Below are 25,621 nucleotides of genomic sequence, written 5' to 3'. Positions count from 1 at the left end.
GGGACTCCAGGATCATGACCTGAGCCGAAGGCAGTCGCTTAACCAACTGAGCCACCCAGGCGCCCAGCAGCTGTAGTTTTCAATGGCAGTTTTCTGAGATGCCTATTCCTATGCTATATATTTCCTGAAGTTTTCAGAAAAAAAAAAATGCAGCAGCTGCCCCTAATCTTTTCTCTCTCAGCCCTCCCAATGGTGTTGCAGCATCTGATCCTCTACATCCAGTCCTTCCCTGTTTGGAACACCTAGAGTGATTTCAGGTTTTGTTTCATGGTACTCTTGTTGATGCCAGCTACACAATAGAATTGCCTGGGAAGCTTTTGAAAACATTGATGCATGGCTCCCACGCTGGAGAGGGGCCTAGGCATCCATATTTTTAAAATGCTCTCCAAATATTTCCAATCGGCATCCAAAGATTAAAAGCCACTGTCTCAATCTCAAAGTGAATTCCCAACCTCAGGCTTTGGTTTCTTTTTTGTCAGACCCTCATTTCTTAGTCATTTCAAATCAGCTTTTTCAAGTCGGAGAACTCGCTCTATCCCTTCCCTCAACATGTTTTCCCGACACATTGACGAGAAGCCAGTATAAGCAATTTTCAAAGTGGCCTAGGTTTACTTGGTGTCTTACAGAAGGTACCTGGCAGAAGCAACTGTCAATGCAAATATAAAAATATAAAGAAAAAAAGAATATACTAAAAGTAAATGATTAAAAAGATTGACCAGGCAATTTGAAAAATAACCAAAATTGTACTTTTGAAAATGAAAAATATGCCAATAGAACCAGCATCTCAAAGGACATATTAGACACAGAAAATAAAAATTGGTGAACTGTATAATAGATATGAAAAAATTCCTCATAATGCAGCATAGAAAGAAAAATATTAAGAGCAAACACACTGTATACCTTTCTTAGCACTTTACATATCATTTCTCTTGTAATCCTTACAATAATCCCATAAAGCAGATACTATTACTTCCCTGTTTTAGAGATAAGGAAACTGAGGCATAGGAAGGTTAAGTAACTTGCACAAATTTACATACCTAATAAGAGAGCCATTATATTCAAGCCAGAGAGCCTGGCTTCAGTTTTGTTACTCAGCAACTATGTTATGTTCTTATCAAGAACACTGAAATCACAAAAAAGAAGTGACATGGAGGCTAAATTTGTTCTAGAACAGAAGATAGAGCAAAGTAAAGGCAGTTTTTTGAGATATAATGGCTGAGAATTTTCCAGAACTGATGAAAATTAACAATCATCTTGTTCAGTAAGTTCAAAAAAATCTTAAGCAGGATGAAGAAAAAGAAAGCCATACTTAGAAAAGTGAAACTGCAGAATACTAAGGAAAAGGAACCGCTGATGTAAAGGCAGCCCATTAGAGAAGACAGATCACCTAAAAAGAAAATACTTGGGTGCCTGGGTGGCTCAGTTGGTTAAGCGTCTGCCTTCAGCTCAGGTCATGATCCCGGGGTCCTGGGATCGAGTCCCGCATCGGGCTCCCTGCTCCGTGGGGAGCCTGCCTCTCTCTCTCTCTCTCTCTCTCTTTCTCTCTCTCTGTCTCTCTGTGTCTCATGAATAAATAAATAAAATCTTTAAAAAAAAAAAGAAAATACTTTACACAGACAAGTGGCTTCTTATAAGCAGCAGTGGAGACCAGAATATAGTAGGATATTGTCTTAAAAACAATGAGTAAAAATAACTACTGATATACAAAGTATACCCAGCAAAATTATCTTCCAGGAATATGGGCAAAATGAAGACTTTTGACCAAATTCTACAGTTAAAAAAGATTATCAGACTTTCTGTCTAAAAATCCATTAGAAGCCCATTATTTAGGACACACCTTAAATAAAAGAACCTAGAAAGTTTGAAAGAAAAAAGTAGTGAAAAGCTACACTAGGCAAACATGAACAAAAAAAAAGAGAGATAGAAAAGAAAGAAAGGAAGGAATTGATATGTCTATACCATCATAATTACAAAACAGGCCTGAAGTTCTATATAATGAATGTTATAATAGAAATAGGTACAGCTTAGGGGTGCCTGGGTGGCTCAGTCAGTTAAACATCTGACTCTTGACCTCAGTTCAGGTCTTGATCTTGGGGTGGTGAGTTCAAGCCCCACTGGGTGTGGAGCCTACTTAAAAAAAAGAAGAAGAACAAGAAGAGAAATAGGTACAGTCTATTGTAAGGGAAAAGGGAGCAGCACCTAAGTCTTCTCAGGGAAGTTAGGGGAAGAATTGAAAGAATTTTTTTTTAAGATTTTATTTATTTATTTGAGAGAAGAGGGAGAGGGAGGGAGAATTTAAATGAAGAAAAGGAAATAAACATTTGGCCAATGTTTGTTGAGTAGCTGCATATTCTTGGCCCTAACCTAGGGGATTTACTTGCATTCTCTCCTTATAATCCTTTGACAGCTCTCTGCAATAAGAATTATCACCTCCAGGTCAAGTAGGTTGCCTAGGCAGGGCTCATACGTGGCTGAGCAGGAAACTGAATTCAATTCTATCAAACCAGAAAAGTCACCATGTGAAAACTGAGGTGTAAGTATTCATGTGTAGAATTGACATATAAAATGGAAGATACCCAGTTGATTTGAAATCCAGATAAACAAATAATTTTTTTGTACAAGTATCCCATGCAATATTTGTGACATACTTATACTAAAAAAAGGTATTTACCACTTATCCAAAATTCAAATTTAACTCGGAGTCCTCTATTTTTGTTTTCTAAATCTGGCAACTCCAGGCAGAGGTGAAAGGAAAGGGAGGACAGAGGTGTGCTGAGATATAATGGTGCTTAGCAAAGTCCCCCTTGGTCACAAAGCACGACTCCCCTTCTTTCTTCCTGTGACAACCCACTTAAATGTATGAAAAAATATTTATGGACTACTATTTTCTTAATTTTTATTTAAGGGGGGTTTTAAACTGAGCTTGTGGGTGAGGAAGAACATAGGCTGGATTCTTCTAAATGAAAGAATATTATCGGGCGCCTGGGTGGCTCAGATGGTTGGGCGTCTGCCTTCGGCTCGGGTCGTGGCCCCGGGGTCCTGGGATCGAGTCCCGCATCGGGCTCCCTGCTTGGCGGGAAGTCTGCTTCTCCCTCTACTTCTCTCTCTCTCTCTGTCTCTCATGAATAAATAGATAAAATCTTTAAAAAAAAAAAAAGAATATTATCTAGTGGGCTATATCCATAGAAATATGTAGGAGCTGGGTATAACTTAATATATAAATATTATGAATTAATTTGCATGAAAATATCATTGTGTGATATTCAATTTTAAATACAAACTCATACCAATACTCATGTGCCAGTTACCCATACACACTTGTATTATTTCTGCACATTTGGGGAATGGGAGAGTCTAACTGAACGTTCCTTTTAACCAAGAGCAGTGGCATAGCATGTGGTTGGAGAGGTTCAGAGTAGAACATCTGTGCGATATGCTCCACCCCGTCCTTCTACCCTCAAGTCACAGATGCCCACAGTCTGATATGGTGATGATAGCTGATCTTTGCTTTCACTGGCACATGATGTTATGCATTGCTAAAAGAGGAATCTATAAAAAGGGAACTGGGTGCTGAGGCTAGATAACACAATGTTCTTCTGATGCTTTGGTACTGAATTCCAGTTTCCACATTTGCTCCCAAGCCCTAACTTTTCAAAAAGTCAAACTGTAACAAAATGCCCTTTGCCCTAAGTTTATTCTGATCATATATTCTTTCTTTGAAGATTCAGAGGGTAACCCAAGGCTTTTTTTATGCTCTCAGGCCACCAATTCAATAATTTATTAAAATTGAGCCATAGAGCCCCTCCTGGCAAAAGAAAAAAAAAATTGAGGCATAGGGTATAATGAAACAAATGTAAGGCTTAACACCAGCTCTACCATAGTCTGGATAACTGAGAACAAGTATTTAGCCTCTGAGCTTCAGTTTAGTTAACAAGAGTTTTCCTTTAAGGAACAAGGAAAGGAAGCACAGAATAATTGTTAGGTAGGCCCTTTGGCCTCTTGAGATGCAGTTCCCATTATACAGGATCACAGAAGCAAATGATGTGAGGCACCATCCTGATTCTGTCATGCTCAGAAATTGGTAGTTTATTTAAAATATTTTTGGCAGTTTTTCCAGGCTCAGAAATGTGAGAAATAAATTTCTGTTGTTTATTAAAAAAATGAAGTAAAATATAATATAATTTTTTGGCAGCTTTATTAAAATAAAACACCACAAATTTATTGTTATGCATATTTAAGTATTATGTATATTTAGTTTTTAATAAACAACTTACACGTATTTTTTAAAGATTTGAGAGAAAGAGCACTGCATATGTGCACGAGTGGGGAAAGGGGCAGAAGGAGAGGGAGAGAATCTCAAGCAGACTCCCCACCGAGTGCAGAGCCCAAAGTGGGGCTCAGTCCCACGACTCATGAGATCAGAACTTGAGCCTAAATCTCGAGTGGGATACTTAACCGAGTGAGCCACCCAGGCACCCCCTATAATTTATACATATTTAATTTAATTATTCAAACTATAAAATACATTTTTTGAAAATCCAAGTTGATTTGGGATTTCTGGCTGCTTATAATCTAGATCAAGTGTTTACAAACTACAGTTTAACAGCCAAATCCTACCAGCCAGCTGATTTTATAAGTGAAGTTTTATTAGAACACAGCTACATGCATCTGCTCATGTATGATCTATGGCTGCTTTCCTACTACAAGGACAGCTGAGTGATCATGGAAGGAACTATATAACTTGCAAACCAAAAATATTTACTATGATTTTTTTTACAAATAATTTATTTTGCCAGTCTCTGATTATAGATCAAAGGATTTTTTTTCCGTTGTAAGTAAAGTTGAAAGAAATTTATCTATCTATCTATCTATCTATCTATCTATCTATCTATCTATCTATCTATCTATTTATCTATCTATCTATCTATCTAGATTTTATTTTTCTAAGTAATCTCTGTGCCCAGTGTGGGGCTCAAACCCACAATCCCAAGATCAAGAGTCACACACTCTACCAACTGACCCATGTAGGCACCCGAAAAGCAATTTAGAGTGAGGGGCAAGAATTCATTCATGGGTTCCAATGGTGCCAACAAAGCAACAGTATACCAGACTGGAAGCTTCTGTGGTTAGAAGTCAGCTAGATCTGGCTTCTAACCCCACCTTATATGGAGAATATACTGTGAGATTGAGGATTAAAGCTTAGTGTGATGTTGGACATAGTAAGTGTCAATAAATGTTCAATCTCTTTATTTAAACAAATATTAAGTAAGTATTAGCTTTTCCCCGATACTCTGTTTCATTTCAGAAGTGAGAAAGAGTGAAGGGGATCTGTCAGTTATGGTCACCCTGATAAATTGAGACAATAAAAGCCCCTGTGTAATTTTGTCTAAGCATAGACAAAAACAAGGTCACTGAACCACACACGAAGTACCAAACATACCCTTTTTGAGTTAAAATTAATGACAGCTACTTCTTCACTAAAGCATAAAATTGCCTCTGCTTTCTGACAGCATCCAGTATGGAACAAACCCCTACTTTCTTAGAACCGCCCCCCCCCACACCAAATCACTCCACCAAAGCCCAAATCCTATAATAGATTGTTTCTAACACCATCTTACTGAGTTCCCCATGGTTCCCCAGGGTGTGTGTTCTCCCTCCCTGCAATGAGTAATAAACCAGAGTTCTTCAACTACAGGTGTCCCTGTGGTCTTTGACTGGATGTCACTGACAGATGGGACAGTGAGATAGGAATAGTTTCAGTTTGTTTTATTATAAGAACTATAAACTCTACAGTGGCAGTAGGAAGGAAGAAGGGGGATAATTATTGAATAATACTGGGTCCCGGGCATTTTTTCATTTGTTAATACTTTTGACCCTTACTATTCTCATTTGAATTAGATGTGATCTTTTTTATCAACACAAAAGCTGAGGCTTATTGGAGTTGACCAAGGAGTGGGGCATGGCAGATGTGTTTGTCACTTTAGAAGTATACAAAGGCTGAGAGACTCATGATTTTTTGTAAAGAAAGCCTAGCTAAAAGGAATAAAGCTATGTCTCCCGCTGTGATAGCCTCTCTTGTATGTATCCAGCAGTGCTGGGCACCCAGGCCAGCATGCACAGATCATCTCTCTGAATATTTTAGAAACTTCTCTATTCCTCCTCAGAGGCACAAGCTCTTGGAGCGGCTGCTAGTTATGTCCTTGCTATTAGCACTTAAAATAGAAGGTTAGGGGGTGCTTGGGTATTTCCGTGGGTTAAGCGTCCCACTCATGATTTTGGCTCAGGTCATAATCTCATGGGTTGTGAGATTGAGCCCCGTTGGGCTCCACGCTCAGCAGGGTATCTGCTTGAGATTCTCTCCCTCTGCCCCTCCCCCCACTCATGGGAACGCACTCTCTCTCTCAAATAAATAAATAAATCTTCTTAAAAAATAGAAGTTTAGGGGGCGCCTGGGTGGCTCAGTCGTTAAGCATCTGCCTTCAGCTCAGGTCATGATCCCAGGGTCCTGGGCTCGAGCCCCGCATCGGGCTCCCTGCTCGGCGGGAAGCCTGCTTCTCCCTCTCCCACTCCCCTTGCCTGTGTTCCCTCTCTCGCTGTGTCTCTCTCTGTCAAATAAATAAATAAAATCTAAAAAAAAAAAAAATAGAAGTTTAGGAACATGGGATGAGAAAGAACCAGCCGCCAAACCACTCAGAGAACTCATTCAAACCACTGCTGCCCTATCTCAGACCACTGGATCAGAATTTATGGGGAGACTTTGAAATTGGTACTCTTAACAAGTTGATCAGGTAATTCTGATACAAACCCCCTTTGAGAATCAATGCCTTAATGTAACTGACTGTCATATTCCTTGTTAGTCCTCCAAATTTCACACATCAAGTCTCAGTTGAGAGTCCCAATCTTCTTTCCGTCTTCACTGACCTTTCTACTCACTAAATTACTCCAGCACTCAGAGTTCACATCATGCAAGTCATGCCTGAGTATGGAGGCTGCCAGGGAAAACTCGGGACTTGAAGACAAAATTCACTTTCCTGACCAGCAACAGTATCCAAGTGACCTTAATCTTTGATTCTGTCATTAGCAGTGTAAAGGAAAAATGATCTAAACCTAGCCTGGAACAGAGCTTTTTGTGTAATCCACTTCAGTCTGTTCTTCTGGGAAGCAATTAGTATTCTTGATAAAAGGCTTTCAATTTTTTCTAATAAGCCTTAATGGTATTAAGACCTGGTGTAGAAAACTAGCTACCTATACATCATTTGGCTAATGATTTGTACTCAACATTCTTTTTATGTAGTCTAATAAAAATTATCTAACCATTTTTTTTTTCTGTAAATGTCTGCCAAGAGCAACATCTTAGTATTGGCCTGTTTCAGATCTTTTTCTGTGAAAATAATTTGGCATTAAACTTTCAAGTTTTTTTAATTAAATTTTCTGAAAAATTTAATAGTAAAATGAAGATTATTGTACCTACCTCCTGCTTATAAGCCATTAAAAATTTGACAAATATAGGTTCTCATAATGACATGAACTTTGCATTTGTTTTACATGGATAAATTGTGTCTTTCCAAGTGTGTTAATGTCTCCTAGACAGAAGAGGTCATAAAAGTCTTTGAGTATTTCTACATGTCTCTCTGCCTATAACATCATAAAGAGTGAAGTAGGTATAATAATGCCTATTTTACTCTTAAAATCTTTTCCTGAAAACAATTAAGAGAATCTAAAAAGATTTATGTCATATTTATTTCATGAGAAGAGATCTAAAACAGGCCAATTTAACAATTTTGCTCTCAGTAGAGATGTTTTTAGGATATATTGTATATAAAATGGTGTATGGAGAGAGAGACTGGGGGGGCAGATTGATGAATGAGAAATTTTCTTTCCTCAATCTACCAATTTTTTTAATACTTGCATATCTTGTCCAAATTCCATCTAAAGCTTCTCTAAGTTAGGCCCCTGCATAGAATAAAGTCTGTGCTGGTTAAGGGTCACTGCTTTGCAAAGAGATTACAACCTAGGGAAAAGATAAGACCTGCATTAAAATAATCGTAGGCAGTGTGTGATAAATTACATGAGTGCCATTGTACAGATGTGAAATAATCAGAAATACATATATTTGGCTCTGCCCCCCACCTCCCGGTCCCTTACACAGGACTCCCTAACCCCTTGTAAATCCCTAAGTGATAAGAGCACTAGGAGCATCTTTTGTTTCATGGTGATTCTGGGTGGGCTCCCAGAGAGCCTCTGGATGGGGGCTGGTAACTAGAAAGACCAAATCCCAGTTAGAAGCTAGGGATTTTCAGCCCCATTCCCATTCTCCAGAGAGGGGAAAGGGACTGGAAATGGAGCTAATAATTGATCATGCCAAATGAGGAAGTCTCCATAATATCCCAAGAGTAGGGGAATAGGGGCTTTGGAGAGCTTTCAGGTTGGTAAACATATCCACACTGGGAGAGGGCGGGACGTGTACCCTAACTCAACAGGGACAAGAGCTCCAGCGCTCAGGGCCCCCACTCAGACTTTGACTTATGTATCTCTTCATCTGGCTGTTCATTTGTTCCTTTATCATATCCTTTCATGAACTGGTAAACCTTAAGGTGTTTCTCTCAGTTCTTGAGATGCTCTAGCAAACTTGGAGGCTCTTGTTTCTATCTGCAACAATGTAGTTTTTTCAGTTGTCATCAAGCCTTCCATATAGTTCACAGGCTAGCAAACTACAGCCTGTGGGCCAGGCGCTTGTTTTGGTAAATAAAGTTTTTAACTGATCACAGATATTCATTTATGTACTATCTGTGGCTACTTTTGCATGACACCTATAGAGTTGAGTAGTTGTGACAGAGATTGTATGGCCTCTGAAGCCTAAGATATTTATTATCCAGTCCTTCAAGAAAAAGTTTGCCAAAAAAATTTGTTACAGATTCAAGTTAGTTGTGTTTGAGAAGGAACCAGAGGTGTCTGGAGTGAAGCCAACCAGAAAGGTTCAGAGCTGATGTGCAGATAGATCCCAGGGCAGCAATCAGATGAGAGACACCCACTGCCTTGGGCTTATAAAACATGAAAGCATGGCCCCAAGTGTCTCAGAAATTCTTTGAGAGGGGACTGAGCATCCTGTCATAACTTAAGCAAGACCCGGGACCTTAAACATAATTGGGTTATGTATTTGAGATCCCATTTATGAAGGTTTTGGGTTTTGGACTGTATGTGGGGCTAATCTCAATCCCTAAGGAGATGCAGGAATATGACTTTAGCAAAACCTCTAAACAGTTGAACAAATGGTACGATTTAATGCAGAGTGACACTGCACAGGCATGCTCTATAATTACAACCCAAAGTGAATAGTATGTTGCTATTTCCCTAACAGGTTTTAAAGGGGGAGAGGAGGTGAAGGCAGGGACGGAGGTGGGATGCACTTTTTTAAATAAGGACATTTCAGGCATAACTCCAGATATATACAGGACTGTGCAGGCTTTTCATTAACACTTCTTAAATTGTTTAAGTCTTAAGATTTAAATTTCCCTAGAGAAGTGAATGAATCACAAACCAGCTATTGTAGCCTGAATTTCTCTTTCAGAAAATGAAATTATTCCTGGATAGAGAAGAGAGGTACATTTGGATCGCAAGTCATTCTCTACCCCATGTAGCTGTGGGCAATCACCAGTGAATGGTGCTCAGACTTTGGCACCATCAATTGGCCAGGCAACGGAAATCAGGCTGAACTTCTTTATTAGGGAGCATAGTGATACCATAAACTCTATTAGATCTGACTTTTGGATTGCCCAAGAAAGCCTATCTTTTTTGTGTAATGCTCCAGCTGGTACAACCTCTTACCTGGTCTCAGCAGGAAGCACTCAGATGCTGAGCATGCAGCTTTTCCTTAAATAAAACATGACTCTCCCATCACCCCATCCCATAGACTAGGTTACTGGAACATCTGTAACATGTGAATTAAATTCAACAATCTTTTTAAAAAAGATGACTTAATCCCTAGGAATTGCAATCTTTAGTTGACCAAGTATTTTGAAATCACAGTTACGTCCAAAGTCGAAAAGAGAAGCAATTTTTGGCGGTGGCAACTGTTCTTAGAGCATTTTGGGTTCTAAGCCTTCAGTATCAATGGCATATACTCTGCATGATGGTGTCTTCATCTTTTCATTCATTCACTCATTAATTCATTCATATATCCATTCCAGAGATGTTAAGCACTTAGTATGTGACAAATATTGTCTCCAAATACAAAGATGAAAAAAGCATAGTTCCTGCTCTTAAGGAAATCATATTTTTAGGAAAGACATTCTGCTTGGGTTAAGTTTGATTATGATTGTCATGACTAATACCATTGTCACCAAAAACAAGATGAGACAATAAGAATATTTGCTTAATACTTTGACATAATTCATACTATATTTGAAGACACTTTGCAAAGTAATATCTTAGAAATACCCGACTACAGAATTTTTCTCAAAGTTATTACTTTGAAGGCTATCACCAATTTGTGAATATTACAATCTTTTTAAATATATTTTTGACATGTTATTTTGGTCAAAATGTATTAACATCTATTATAGTGTTAGCACAGTGGTTTAGACATAGTAGACACCCAATAAACATTTCACTGAATTTTAGATAGGGGAAGCATCTTTAGGAATCAACTAGTCCTGTGGTCCTTGACCTTAATTGGGTTTTGGACCCTTTAAAATCTGATGAAATATGTGGACCTTTTTTTCCCATTAAAAAATAACATATTTACATACACTCAGATTTTTGTGTACAGTTTTAGGGGATTGGTGGGTCACCCTATGTATCATCCATGAACTACTACATCTTCCATTTTATAATTGATGAAAATCATTGCCTAGAACAGGGGCTGGAAAATTATGGTCCCAAGGCCAAATATAGCTCATCTCCCATTTTTGTTCTGCCTGTGAGCTAAGAATGGCTTTTACATTTTTAAATGGTTTCATATTACCTTCATATTATCTTCCATTTTCCTTGTTGGCCTGCGAGATTTAAACTATTTACTATATAGTCCTTTATAGAAAAAATTTGCCAACCCCTGGCCTAGAATGGTTAGAAAATATTTTCTAAACCTCTCATCCAATTACTAGAAAATAGAAGACTAGGATTCAGACTATCTGATTCCTCAGCTATTGCTCTTCTCATTACTTCTGTTGATCAATTAAAATACTGACTAATTGATTCATTTAAGCCCAATAAAAAAGAAAACAAGGAGTTGTAATTCTGGTCCTTAATAAATTCCTTAGATAAATAATTATGCAGTTATGTAGGAAGTTGAAATCCAGGAATTAAGTGACCCATCCAAAATTATATTATAAATTTATTAAAAAAGCAATATTAAACTCTCAAACCCAAGTTGTACATTACTGATTTACTTTTTTTAAGCTTATATTATATTCTATTTCACATATTTGAAGTGTAATACTTCTTGTAAAGAGGAAATAAAGGTATAAAAGAAGCTTAATGTAAAATTATTTGAACAGTTGTTGTTCTTAACTTTTAATTGTGTGATTTTAAAGTTATTTTTAGATTCCTCCTGTCATGTAGTACTGCAAAAATAGAATGAAAAGAATTACAATAACCGTTACTACACGTTATTTTGAATGTACTTTTTTAAAAAATTTTATTATGTTATGTTAGTCACCATACAATACATCATTAGTTTTTGATGTAGTGTTCCATGATCCATTGTTTTCGTATAACACCCAGTGCTCCATGCAGTACGTGCCCTCCTTAATACCCATCACCGGGCTAACACAACCCCCCCACCCCCCTCCCCTCTAAAACCCTGTTTGTTTCTCAGAGTCCATAGTCTCTCATGGTTCATCTCTCCCTCCGATTTCCCCCCCTTCATTTTTCCCTTCTTTCTCCTAATATCCTCCATGCTATTCCTTATGTACTTCTTTTAGAAATTTCAAAGTACCTGATTACTATTGATTGTTTTCTTCTATGGATTAGGGCTGCGAGAATAGTTTTAAATCATATGTGAGAATATTACCAGTGATAGAGTTTAAAGATTTTCATAATGAAAAAAATACTTAAAATAGAAACATTTCAATAATGTGTAAATGCAATATCAGATGCCCTGAAGACCTCTATGATAGTTTTAGCCAGACTCCCTTTTTCCTTTGTCAGATTCTGAAACCACTTTTGTTCATATTTAACCACTTAGAAAAACTAGGTGTCACCTTCAGAGCAGTGTGTACTACACAGCTAGACAGTTCTTTCTATAAAGGAGGAATTGTAGTCAGAGTAAATAAGCTTGCTTTTTACAGCAAGACTGAAAATTCTGAATTAGAGCCTCATTAGCAAGTTTAGCATGCTCTCTTTATGCATAACCTTCATTCCTGAGCCCCCCACCCCAGGTCTTTTGCACTTACCTGGAAAAGCTAGACTTCTCAAGGACGTGCAGAGATGGACCCCCTGTCTGAATTCCATATAGGATTCTTTTCTAATAGTAAGCCTGCTTGGGCACTCCCATGGTCTGCGTGCACTTAAAAGGCCTGGCCAGTTCACTAAAGCAAAAGGAAACCAAAGTGTTCTAAGTTCCGCAGAGTGTCAACAGCAACCACAAAACCTCAAAACTATTTCAAACACACTAGCACTGAAAAACCAACCTCTTAAAATGCAAAGTCCAGGTTGCAAAATGACAGCAAGACCAATTGTCAAGAAATACTAAGGTTTTATGACTACTGGAAGAATCCATTTTTTATTTTTATTATTTTTTATTTTTTTATTTTTTTTTAAAGATTTTATTCATTTATTTGACAGAGAGAGAGAGAGAGAGAGAACAAGTAGGCAGAGAGGCAGGCAGAGGGAGAGGGAGAAGCAGGCTTCCCGCTGAGTGGGGAGCCCGATGCAGGGCTCGATCCCAGGACCCCGGGATCATGACCTGAGCTGAAGGCAGCAGCTTAACTGACTGAGCCACCCAGGCGCTCCAGGAAGAATCCATTTTTTAAAAAATTCATTCAAACTGAATTTTGTAGATAATAGGGGAAAAAGTGATATTATCAAAAACAAAAAGGAGAGATAAACTGTGTTGTGTTTGGGATGAAAGATAATACAGATACAATATTTCCTTCAGAAAATTATTTATAGAGTTGTTCTGTAACTCTTGGGGACCTAGAACTACTATTCTTATAATGTATTTTGGTGATTAACTATGTCATTGATATATAATATTGACTTTGAGATTAGTATGTTTGTCCACAGCCTCACTTTTTAGACTCTTAACATTATCTCCAAAAGAAGATATGCACACAGTCACAGAGATAAATGGGAAGTATTGAAAGACAAATAAGTTCCTTGGGGCCCCTGTGTGGCCATCATTTGAGATCTGACTCTTGATTTTGGCTCAAGTCATGATCTCAGGGTCATGGGATCCGGTCCTGTGTCAGGGTCCGGGTTCAGCAAGGAGTTGGCTTGAGATTCTCTCTCTCTCCCATGGTGCCTCCCCCCACTTGCTCTCTCTCTTTAAAATAAATAAATAAATCTTAAAAAGAAAAAAAGAAAAAGAATTTCCTCAGACTGCTCTAATTTGTATTATATAACACTATAGTATTCTATAAATATTATAATTATTTTGCAAATCACATGGTAATGTACGGAAATCTGTGGGTTAAAAATGCTAATTTATTAAATATCATCATTTTAAATATACTCCAATTTTTAGCTCTAATTTGACATTTCTGCATTAAAAAAACTATGCAAGCATCAAACACACCATCCCTGGGTTCTCTCTACTTTAAAGGCCCTAATTAGAATTATAATTTTGGTAATTTGTGATGATTTCTGGTCTCCTGTACAATGCTGAAGAATATTCTAGGCAAACATTTTGCAATTCCTGTTTTCCAGTCTTCACATTTCTCATTTTGAGCATAATGTTATTAGTGCACCTGACTTCTGTTTTTTTAGTTTCAAGGGAAGGCCTCTTTGTCTGGAAAGGCTTCAGTTTCAGCAGGTGTGCATTCTTTTTTTACAGATTATTGGGTATTTATTCTTACAATTCTGGTCTCTGTTCTAAAAGTCACTTTCTTTCTTTCTTTCTTTATTTATTTTTATTCTTATGTTAATCCCCATACATTACATCATTAGTTTTAGATGAAGTGTTCCATGATTCATTGTTTGTGCATAACACCCAGTGCTCCATGCAGAATGTGCCCTCCTCAATACCCACCACCAGGCTAACCCATCCTCCCACCCCCCTCCCCTCTAGAACCCTGTTTGTTTTTCAGAGTCCATCGTCTCTCATGGTTCGTCTACCCCTCCGATTTCCCCCGCTTCATTCTTCCCCTCCCGCTACCTTCTTTTTCATCTTTTTTTTTTCTTAACATATATTGCATTATTTGTTTCAGAGATACAGATCTGAGATTCAACAGTCTTGCACAATTCACAGCGCTTACCAGAGCAATACCCTCCCCAGTGTCTATCACCAGTCACCCCATCCCTCCCACCCCACCCCCCACTCCAGCAACCCTCAGTTTGTTTCCTGCAATTAAGAATTCCTCATATCAGTGAGATCATATGATACATGTCTTTCTCTTTTTGACTTATTTCACTCAACATAATACCCTCCAGTTCCATCCACATCGTTGCAAATGGCAAGATCTCATTCCTTTTGATGGTTGCATAATATTCCATTGTGTATATATACCACTTCTTCTTTATCCATTCATCTGTCAATGGACATCTTGGCTCTTTCCACAGTTTGGCTATTGTGGACATTGCTGCTATAAACATCGGGGTGCACGTACCCCTTTGGATCCCTACTTTTGTATCTTTGGGGTAAATACCCAGGAGTGCAATTGCTGGATCATATGGTAGCTCTATTTTCAACTTTTTGAGGAACCTCCATACAGTTTTCCAGAGTGGCTGCACCAGCTTGCATTCCCACCAATAGTATAGGAGGGTTCTCTTTTCTCTGCATCCCTGCCAACATCTGTCGTTTCCTGACTTGTTAATTTTAGCCATTCTGACTGGTGTGAGGTGGTATCTCATTGAGGTTTTGATTTGGATTTCCCTGATGCCGAGCGATATTGAGCACTTTTTCATTTGTCTGTTGGCCATTTGGATGTCTTCTTTGGAAAAATGTCTGTTCATGTCTTCTGCCCATTTCTTGATTGGATTCTTTGTTCTTTAGGTGTTGAGTTTGATGAGTTCTTTATAGATTTTGGATACTAGCCCTTTATCTGATATGTCATTTGCAAATATCTTCTCCCATTCTGTCGGTTGTCTTTTGGTTTTGTTGACTGTTTCCTTTGCTTTGCAAAAGCTTTTTATCTTGATGAAGTCCCAATAGTTCATTTTTGTCCTTGCTTCCCTTGCCTTTGGCGATGTGTCTAGGAAGAAGTTCCTTCGGCTGAGGTCGAAGAGGTTGCTGCCTGTGTTCTCCTTTAGGATTTTGATGGACTCCTGTCTCACATTGAGGTCTTTCAACCATTTGGAGTCTATTTTTGTGTGTGGTGTAAGGAAATGGTCCAGTTTCATTCTTCTGCATGTGACTATCCAATTTTCCCAACACCATTTGTTGAAGAGACTGTCTTTGTTCCATTGGACATTCTTTCCTGCTTTGTCAAAGATGAGTTGACCATAGAGTTGAGGGTCCATTTCTGGGCTCTCTATTCTGTTCCATTGATCTATGTGTCTGTTTTTGTGCCAGTACCATGCTGTCTTGATGATGACAGCTTTGTAATAGAGCTGGAAGTCTGGAATTGTGATGCCGCCGGCTTTGCTTTTCTTTTTCAACATTCCTCTGGCTATGTGGGGTCTTTTCTGGTTCCATACAAATTTTAGGATTATTTGTTCCATTTCTTTGAAAAAAGTGGATGGTATTTTGATGGGGATTGCACTGAATGTGTAGATTGCTCTAGGTAGCATTGACATCTTCACAATATTTGTTCTTCCAATCCATGAGCATGGAACGTTTTTCCATTTCTTTGTGTCTTCCTCAATTTCTTTCATGAGTATTTTATAGTTTTCTGAGTACAGATCCTTTGTCTCTTTGGTTAAATTGATTCCTAGGTATCTTATGGTTTTGGGTGCAATTGTAAATGGGATCGACTCCTTAATTTCTCTTTCTTCTGTCTGGTTGTTGGTGTATAGGAATGCCACTGACTTCTGTGCATTGATTTTCTATCCTGCCACTTTACTGAATTCCTGTATGAGTTCTAGCAGTTTTGGGGTGGAGTCTTTTGGGTTTTCCACATAAAGTATCATAGCATCTGCAAAGAGTGAGAGTTTGAATTCTTCTTTGCCAATTTGGATGCCTTTGATTTCTTTTTGTTGTCTGATTGCTGTGGCTAGGACTTCCAATACTATGTTGAATAGCAGTGGTGATAGTGGACATCCCTGCTGCGTTCCTGACCTTAGGGGGAAAGCTCTCAGTTTTTCCCCATTGAGAATGATATTCGCTGTAGGTTTTTCATAGATGGCTTTTATGATATTGAGGTATGTACCCTCTATCCCTATACTCTGAAGAGTTTTGATCAAGAAAGGATGCTGCACTTTGTCAAAAGCTTTTTCTGCATCTATTGAGAGGATCATATGATTCTTGTTCTTTCTTTTGTTAATGTATTGTACCACATTGATTGATTTGCGGATGTTGAGCCAACCTTGCAGCCAAGGGATAAATCCCACTTGGTCGTGGTGAATAATCCTTTTAATGTACTGTTGGATCCTATTGGCTAGTATTTTGGTGAGAATTTTTGCACCCATGTTCATCAGGGATATTGGTCTGTAATTCTCCTTTTTGATGGGGTCTTTGTCTGGTTTAGGGATCAAGGTAATGCTGGCCTCATAAAATGAGTTTGGAAGTTTTCCTTCCATTTCTATTTTTTGGAACAGTTTCAGAAGAATAGGTATTAATTCTTCTTGAAATGTTTGGTAGAATTCCCCTGGGAAGCCATCTGGCCCTGGGCTTTTGTTTTTTGGGAGATTTTTGATGACTGCTTTGATTTCCTTAGTGGTTATAGGTCTGTTCAGGTTTTCTATTTCATCCTGGTTCAGTTTTGGTAGTTGATACATCTCTAGGAATGCATCCATTTCCTCCAGGTTATCTAATTTGCTGGCATAGAGTTGCTCATAATATGTTCTTATAATTGTTTGTATTTCTTTGGTGTTGGTTGTGATCTCTCCTCTTTGATTCATGATTTTGTTGATTTGGGTCATTTCTCTTCTCTTTTTGATAAGTCTGGCCAGGGGTTTATCAATCTTGTTAATTCTTTCAAAGAACCAGCTCCTAGTTTCGTTGATCTGTTCTATTGTTCTTTTAGTTTCTATTTCATTGATTTCTGCTCTGATCTTTATGATTTCTCTTCTCCTGCTGGGTTTAGGCTTTCTTTGCTGTTCTTTCTCCAGCTCCTTTAGGTGTAGGGTTAGGTTGTGTACTTGAGACCTTTCTTACTTCTTGAGAAAGGCTTGTATTGCTATATACTTTCCTCATAGGACTGCCTTTGCTGCATCCGAAAGATTTTGAATAGTTGTGTTTTCATTTTCATTGGTTTCCATGTATTTTTTTAATTCTTCTTTAATTTCCTGGTTGACCCGTTCATTCTTTAGTAGGATGCTCTTTAGCCTCCATGTATTTGAGTTCTTCCCGACTTTCCTCTTTTGATTGAGTTCTAGTTTCAAAGCATTGTGGTCTGAAAATAGGCAGGGAATGATTCCAATCTTTTGGTACCGGTTGAGACCTGATTTATGACCTAGGATGTGATCGATTCTGGAGAATGTCCCATGGGCACTAGAGAAGAATGTGTATTCCATTGCTTTGGGGTGGAATGTTCTGAATATGTCTGTGAAGTCCATTTGGTCCAGTGTGTCATTTAAAGTCTTTATTTCCTTGTTGATCTTTTGCTTAGAGGATCTGTCCATTTCAGTGAGGGGGGTGTTAAAGTCCCCCACTATTATTGTATTGTTGTCGATGTGTTTCTTTGCTTTTGTTATTAATTGCCTTATAGAATTGGCTGCTCCCATGTTAGGGGCATAGATATTTACAATTGTTAGATCTTCTTGTTGGATAGACCCTTTAAGTAGGATATAGTGTCCTTCCTCATCTCTTATTACAGTCTTTGGTTTAAAATCTAATTTGTCTGATAGAAGGATTGCCACCCCAGCTTTCTTTTGGTGTCCATTAGCATGGTAAATGGTTTTCCACCCCCTCACTTTCAATCTGGGGGTGTCTTTGGTTCTAAAATGAGTCTCTTGCAGACAGCATATCGATGGGTCTTGTTTTTTAATCCAGTCTGATAGCCTGTGTCTTTTCATTGGGGCATTGAGCCCATTTACATTCAGGGTAACTATTGAAAGATAGGAATTTAGTGCCATTGTATTGCCTGTAAGGTGACTGTTACTGTATATTGTCTGTGTTCCTTTCTGGTCTATGTTGCTTTTAGGGTCTCTCTTTGCTTAGGGGACCCCTTTCAAGATTTCCTGTAGGGCTGGTTTTGTGTTTGCAAATTCCTTTAGTTTTTGTTTGTCCTGGAAGCTTTTTATCTCTCCTTCAATTTTCAATGACAGCCTAGCTGGATAGAGTATTCTTGGCTGCATATTTTTCTCATTTAGTGCTCTGAATATATCCTGCCAGTCCTTTCTGGCCTGCCAGATCTCTGTGAATAGGTCTGTTGCCAATCTAATGTTTCTACCCTTGTAGGTTACATATCTCTTCTCCCGAGCTGCTTTCAGGATTTTCTCTTTGTCTATGAGACTCGTAAGTTTTACTATTAGATGTCGGGGTGTTGACCTATTTTTATTGATTCTGAGAGGGGTTCTCTGTGCTTCCTGGATTTTCATGCCTGTTTCCTTCCCCAAATTAGGGAAGTTCTCTGCTATAATTTGCTCCATTATACCTTCTGCCCCTCTCTCTCTTTCTTCTTCTTCTGGGATCCGAATTATTCTAATGTTGTTTCGTCTTATGGTATCGCTTATCTCTCGAATTCTGCCCTCGTGATCCAGTAGTTGTTTATCTCTCTTTTTCTCAGCTTCTTTATTTTCCATCATTTGGTCTTCTATATTACTGATTCTCTCTTCTGCCTCATTTATTCTAGCAGTTAGCGCCCCCATTTTTGATTGCACCTCATTAATAGCCTTTTTGATTTCTACTTGGTTGGATTTTAGTTCTTTTACTTCTCCAGAAAGGGTTTCTCTAATAACTTCCATATTTTTTTCAAGCCCAGCTAGTATCTTTAAAGTGATGATTCTGAACTCTAGATCTGACATCGTACTAATGTCCATATTGAGTAGGTCCCTGGCAGTCGGTACTACCTCTTGTTCTTTTTGTTGAGGTGATTTTTTCCATCTTGTCATTTTGTGCAGAGGAGACTAGATTAATGAGAGAACAAAATGCTAGCAGAGTAACAACGTCCCCAGAAAATATACTCTAAACAACTCAGAAAAGACCTGAAGCAGTGGGATAAGAAAGGGAAAGAGAGAAAAAAGAAAAAGAAAAAAAAGAAAAAGAAAAAGATAAAGATAAAAACAAAAACAAACAAAACAAAACAGCAACAACCACAACAAAAAAACCAGAATGTGATCAAATATGATCAGGCTGGTATATAGATCAGTGGCACACACTAGATTTGGGGTGTATTTTGGTCTTTTAGAAGAAAGTGCCTCCCAAAATTTTAAAGAAAGAAAAACTTATATATGTACAAAAATAAGGGTTGATATGATGAAGGGATGGAATATGACTGTAAAGATGGAAATTATAAAAAATTTTATAAAAGGAATTGATAAGAAGTTGTTTGAAAAAAGAAAGAAGAGGATTTAAAAAAAGAAAAAAGAAAAAGAAGAAAAAAAAAGGGAGAGGATGTGATCAGGCAGGGGAATAGAAAACACCATATACTAGAGATTTAGGGTATATTTTAATCTGTTAGAAGAAACTATCTCAAAATTTTAAAGAGAGAACAACTTATATATATAAGCCAAAAATACGGGTAACTACTATGAAGGGATAGAATATGACTCTAAAAATGAAAAATAAAAATGTTTTTTTTAAAAAAAGGGATTGATAAGATGTTGGTTGAAAAAGGGAAAAAGAAAAATTCAAAAAGAAAAAAAAAGACAAAAAGACAGTTAAAAAAAAATTAACTTTAAAAGACTAAAGAATCATGGTAAAAAGCCATGAATTCTATGTGCAGTATTCCCCTAGCGCTGGAGTTCTGCCGTTCTCATTGATCGGTAACCTTGGTCTTGGCTGGCTGTTCTCGCTGATCTTCTGGGGAGGGGCCTGTTGCCATGGTTTCCAAATGTCTCTGCCGGAGGCGGAATAGCCCCGCCCTTGCCCCCTCCCGGCTAAGTAATCTGCTCGGGTTTGCTCTCCGGGGCTTTTGTTCCCTGCGAGCTTTCCGTACAGCTTTGGAGGCGGAGAGTGAAAATGGCGGCCTCCCAATCTCCGCTCCGGTGGAGCCGAGAACTCGGGGCCCCGCTTCTCAGTGAGCCCCCAGAGAAAAGCCGTCAGTCACTCCCGTCTCCCCGGTCTCCGGCCGCACTCCGTGCTCAACCGGCCTGCGACCGCGCGCCTCTGTCTCTGGCACCCGACCCCGGGTGGAGTCTCCAAACCCAGCAGATCCCTGCGGTGCACTCCCGCACCTCTCCCCCCGGGGGAGGAAGGTGAGTCTCCCCGGATCTGCCGCTTGTTGGGTCCCTGCTGGAGGAGCAGGGGCCCGACTGTGCCGGGGATCACGGTTTATGGGAACCCCGAGCTGAGAGCCTGCGCCTGGGCTCCGCCTCTGCAGCCGGCTTCCCTGCTCCGATCCCTGGGAGCTCTGCCACACTCAGGCACCCCCGGTCTTTCTGTGACCCCGAGAGTCCTGAGACCACACTGTCCCGGAGGGTTCCACCCCCCGCTTAGCCACCAGAGTGACGACCCTCGGCGGAGCAGACTTTTAAAAGTTCCGATTTTGTGCTCCGTGGTTCTATCACTTGCCAGAAGCGGCCGGGGGAGGCCCCTCCCCCGCCGTCTATCCTCCCGAATATCACCTCGGATTCACTTCTCCGCACATCCTACCTTCCAGAAAGTGGTCGCTTTTCTGATGAGAGAGTTGTTGCTCTTCTTTTCTTCGATCTCCTGTTGAGTTTGTAGGTGTTCAGAATGGTTTGATCCATACCCAGCTCAATTCCTGAGAGGAGACGAAATCCAGGTCTCCTACTCCTCCGCCATCTTGCTCCGCCCCTTCCAGGTGTGCATTCTTTGTTTTATAGGAGTAGAAATGTTATATATTTCAAAATAACTCATGCTGGGGGAATTTTAGTTTTTAGTAATGGTAGAGAAGACTGTTCCAGACAAACCCACCTGAGAACAATGGAAACAAATTGGAAAGAATTTAAAATCTATTGGTTTGAAGGCTATATCATTGTAACAGCCTCCCTCCTACCCCAAGCAAAAGTCACCTCTGGAGAATGATAACACTATCTAGATCAGTAAATTAGCTCTCAAAATTTTGATACATAATGTTCAAGTTTCAGTAAATAGACATATTTTTATTTTGAAGATATAATTGGCTTTATTAAGTGACCCATGAATCAGACAGCATCCCACCTAACAAGTAGAGAGGAGTTCCTCAAATTTCAATTAATATTAACAGGATGTCAGTAGATAAGACCTAGGCGTGCTGGATGGGTCAGTCGGTTAAGCCACTGCCTTCAGTTCAGGTCATGATCCCAGGGTCCTGGGATCGAGTCCCACATCAGGCTCTCTGCTCAGTGGGGAGCCTGCTTCTCCTTCTGCCTGCTGCTCCCCCCTGCTTGTGCTCGCTCTCTCTCACTCTCTCTGACAAATAAATAAATAAAATCTTTAAAAAAAAAAGAAGATAAGACCTAATAACCAAGATCATGAAAATAAACACAAAATAGAAACAAATGCATAAGGAGATCCAAATTGAGGGACTTTAAAATAACTGTGATTAATAGTTTGAAGAAATAAGGTGAAATATAGAGAATTTTGTATTTTATTCTGGAATCTATCTTTTAAAATTCAAATGGAAATTCTGAACCAGAAAAATAAAATAATTAAATTAAATTATTGATGGTGGCTAATAGACAATGAGACATGGAAGATGGAACTAGAATAAGTCAGAAGAAAATATCAGATTGAAGAATAGAGGAGAGAGGGAAGGGTAAAAAATTACATGAAATCACAAGACACAGGGGAAAGTTCTAACATGTTCATAATTGGTGTCCTAGAAAGAGAGAAGAGAAAGAACTAGGCAGAAGTAATATTTATTTATTTATTTACTTACTTATTTATTTACTTATTTATTTATTTTTCTATACATTACTCAGTGCTCATCATTGTAAGTGTACTCTTTAATCCCTATCACCTATTTTACCTGTCCCCTCACCCACTTCCCCTCTGATAACCATCAGTTTGTTCTTTTTCTTTTTAATCTAAATTCAATTAATTAACATCTAATGTATTATTGCTTTCAGAGGTAGAGGTCAGTGATTCATCAGTTATATAACACTCAGTGCTTGTTACATCACGTGCCCTCCTTAATGTCCGTCACCCAATTACCCCATCCCTCCACCCCTCTCCCCTCCAGCAACCTTCAGTTTGCTTCCCATGATTAAGAGTCTCTTATGGTTTGTCTCCCTCTCTGATTTTGTCTTATTTTATTTTTCCCTCCCTTCCCCTAGGATCCTCTGCTTTGTTTCTTAAATTCCACATATGAGTGAGGTCATATGATAATTGTCTTTCTCTGATTGACTTATTTTGAGAAGCAATAAAGAGGAAATAAAAGAATTATATAATCCCCAATATAATAATATATAAATGGGTGAGGAGTCAAAAACAAAGTTTTTTAGACTAGATGAAAAAAAGTACATATGACTCAGTGTTGATTAAGAGACACACCTAAGGGGCGCCTGGGTGGCTCAGTTGGTTAAGCGACTGCCTTCGGCTCAGGTCATGGTCCTGGAGTCCCAGGATCGAGTTCCGCATCGGGCTCTCTGCTTGTCAGGGAGCCTGCTTCTCCCTCTGACCCTCCCCCCTCTCATGTGCTCTCTCTCTCTCTCATTCTCTCTGTCTCAAATAAATAAATAAAATCTAAAAAAAAAAAAAAAAGAGACACACCTAAAATACAACAACACAAAAACCCTGGAATAAATGAATGAAAAAAGAATCTGAGGCCAGCATAGCTATATTCTATATATTTATTAGATAAATTAGACTGTAAGGCAAGACACTTTATTGGCAATGAACAAAGGACATTTTATTAGGATAAAAGAGTTAATCTTTCCAAAATATTAAAGTTGTAAATTTGTTGCACTTAATAATGAGTTTCCAACTATATAAAGCAAAATAATGATGCAACTAAAAGGAAAATGGACAAATCCCTATTATCATAGGGCAATTTTAACAGATGTCTCTTAGTAACTAATACCCCAACCAGACAAAAATTCAACATAGATATAGTAGATTTGAACAATGCAATCAATAAACCTGACCTAATTTACATACCTTATATTCAGCAAATGCAAAATTCACATCAAATGCCAAGCCAATTAACCAAATGATGAATTTAAAAGAAATCTTTAAAAATATCAAAAAAGTAAAACATTGTATAAATGTACATTTTCTGACAACAGTACAGTTAGGCTAGAAATCAATAATGAAACAAGGTAATAATAAAAACTTTATGTTTGAAAAACACTTGATATAATTCTAAATAATTCAAACATTAGGGGCGCCTGGGTGGCTCAGTCGGTTAAGCATCTGCCTTCAGCTCAGGTCATGATCTCCAGGTCCTGGGATGGAGCCCCAAGTAGGGAGACTCTGTTTCTCCCTCTCCCTCTGCCCTACCCCCACTCGTGCTCTCTCTTTCTCTCTCAAATAAATAAATACAGTCTTAAAATAATAATAATTCAAACACTAAAAAAATGAATACAAATAGAAATCAGGAAATATTTTTCTTTGAATTATAATGAAAATTCAACTTATCAAAACTTGCAGGACACAACTAAAGCCATACTTAAATGCTTTTATTAGGAGTAAAAAGCTGAAAATAACCTCCTCTCCTTCACTGCACCACTGAAGATCCTGGTGTTACCTGGTGAAGAACCTCCTCTCCTTCACTGCACCACCTCGCCAGATGTTACCAGTATTGTAAGAACATGGGGTTCTTGCAGAAGTCTCACTTCTGCAGAAGTGTCCCTGATGCCAAGACCCGCATCTTTGACCTGGGACAGAAGAAAGCAAAAGTAGATGAGTTCTCACTGTGTGGCTCCATGGTGTCCGATGAGTATGAGCATCTCTCCTATGAAGCCCTGGAGGCTGCACATACTTGTGCCAAAATGTATATGGTGAAAAGCTGTGGCAAAGATGGCTTTCCCATCAGAGTGCAGTTCCACCCCTTCCACGGCATCCTTATCCACAAGATGTCCTGTGCTGGAGCTCACGGGCTCTCAACAGGCATGTGGGATGTCTTTGGGAAGCCCCAGGGCACATTGGCCAGGGTCCACATTGGCCAAGTCATCATGTCCATCTGTACCAAGGTGCAAAACAAGGAGCATGTGATTGAGTCTCTATATAGGGCCAAGTTCAAGTTCCCTGCCTGCCAGAAGATCCACATTTCCAAGAAGCGGGGCTTTACTAAGTTTAATGCAGACAAATTTGAAGACATGGTGGCTGAAAAGTGCCTCATCCCAGATGGCTGTGGGTCAAATACATCCCTAATTGTGGCCCCATGGACAAATGGCAGGCTCTGCCCTCATGAGAACCTCAGCACTGCCCCCTCCTTATTCATGCCCACCAACAAATCCTACTCTTGTCGGAAAAAAAAAAAAAAAAAAAAACCCTGAAAACAAATCATCCAAGTATCCATTTCCACGAGTTAAAAAAGTTAAGCAGAGGGAGAACAAAAAGAAACAAATAAAAATAAAAACAGATCTCAATAAAACATAAAACAAACATTTGCTAGAGAAAATAAATCTAAAAGGGGATTTTAAAAGACTAATAAATTTCATAAATCCTTGGGAAGACAGATCAAGAAAAAAAGAAAATGCACAAAATACCAATATCAAGAATGATTTTTATAAAAAACGGGCTTAACTATCGATCCCATAGTTAAGAAAATGAAAACAAAAGGATATAACAGTTTTGGGGTGATAATTTCAATGAAATGGTGAAATGACTTAAAAAGCCATAATTTACCAAAAGAAGAAATATAAAATGCAAATAGTTTATTCACTATCTAGTAAATAAACTGAATCTGTAACTAAAATCCTTTGAGAGAAATTTCCATGTCTGTCTATTTTATTACTCAATTCCTCCAAACGTTTAGAAATAAAATCAACCTGACATATACTATTCCGGAGCTTGGAAAAAGAGGAAAAATTTTCCAAGTTATTTTTTGAGGTCATCATAACTTTGATAGCAAATACTGGTAAGAACATTACAAAAAGGACCCAAGAGAGGCCAACTCTCATTTATATAGACACAAAACTTCTACACAAAATATTAGCGAAGAAAATCCAGTGATAAAAAAAAATGTTAATAGGGCTCCCTGGGTGGTTCAGTCAGTTAAGCATCTGGCTCTTGATTTCAGCTCATCTCATGATCTCAGGGTAGTGGCATGGAGCCCCCCCTCAGACTCTGCTTAGGGGGGAGTCCCCTTGA

At 38.7% G+C, this 25,621-nt stretch overlaps 1 protein-coding gene and 1 pseudogene across 1 annotated transcript in view; one reads left to right on the top strand and one right to left on the bottom strand.

Annotated features, from left to right (window-relative positions):
* The window catches only part of GPR141 (G protein-coupled receptor 141), a 35,725-nt gene extending 23,209 nt beyond the window's left edge, over positions 1 to 12,516 (bottom strand). The window contains exon 1 of the mRNA XM_035020930.1: positions 12,393 to 12,516. The gene's annotated coding sequence lies outside the window, so the exon portion shown is untranslated. The remainder of the gene's footprint in view (positions 1 to 12,392) is intronic.
* Positions 6,664 to 24,719, top strand: LOC118021308 (annotated as a pseudogene).
* The last annotated feature ends 902 nt before the right edge of the window (positions 24,720 to 25,621 follow it).

Source organism: Mirounga leonina, unplaced genomic scaffold (genome assembly GCF_011800145.1).
Source record: "Mirounga leonina isolate KUSES-001 unplaced genomic scaffold, KU_Mleo_1.0 Mir_174, whole genome shotgun sequence".
NCBI classification, from domain to species: Eukaryota; Metazoa; Chordata; class Mammalia; order Carnivora; family Phocidae; genus Mirounga; species Mirounga leonina.
The sequence above is the reverse complement of the archived record's forward strand: the minus strand, read 5'-3'. Positions and strand labels throughout refer to the sequence as shown.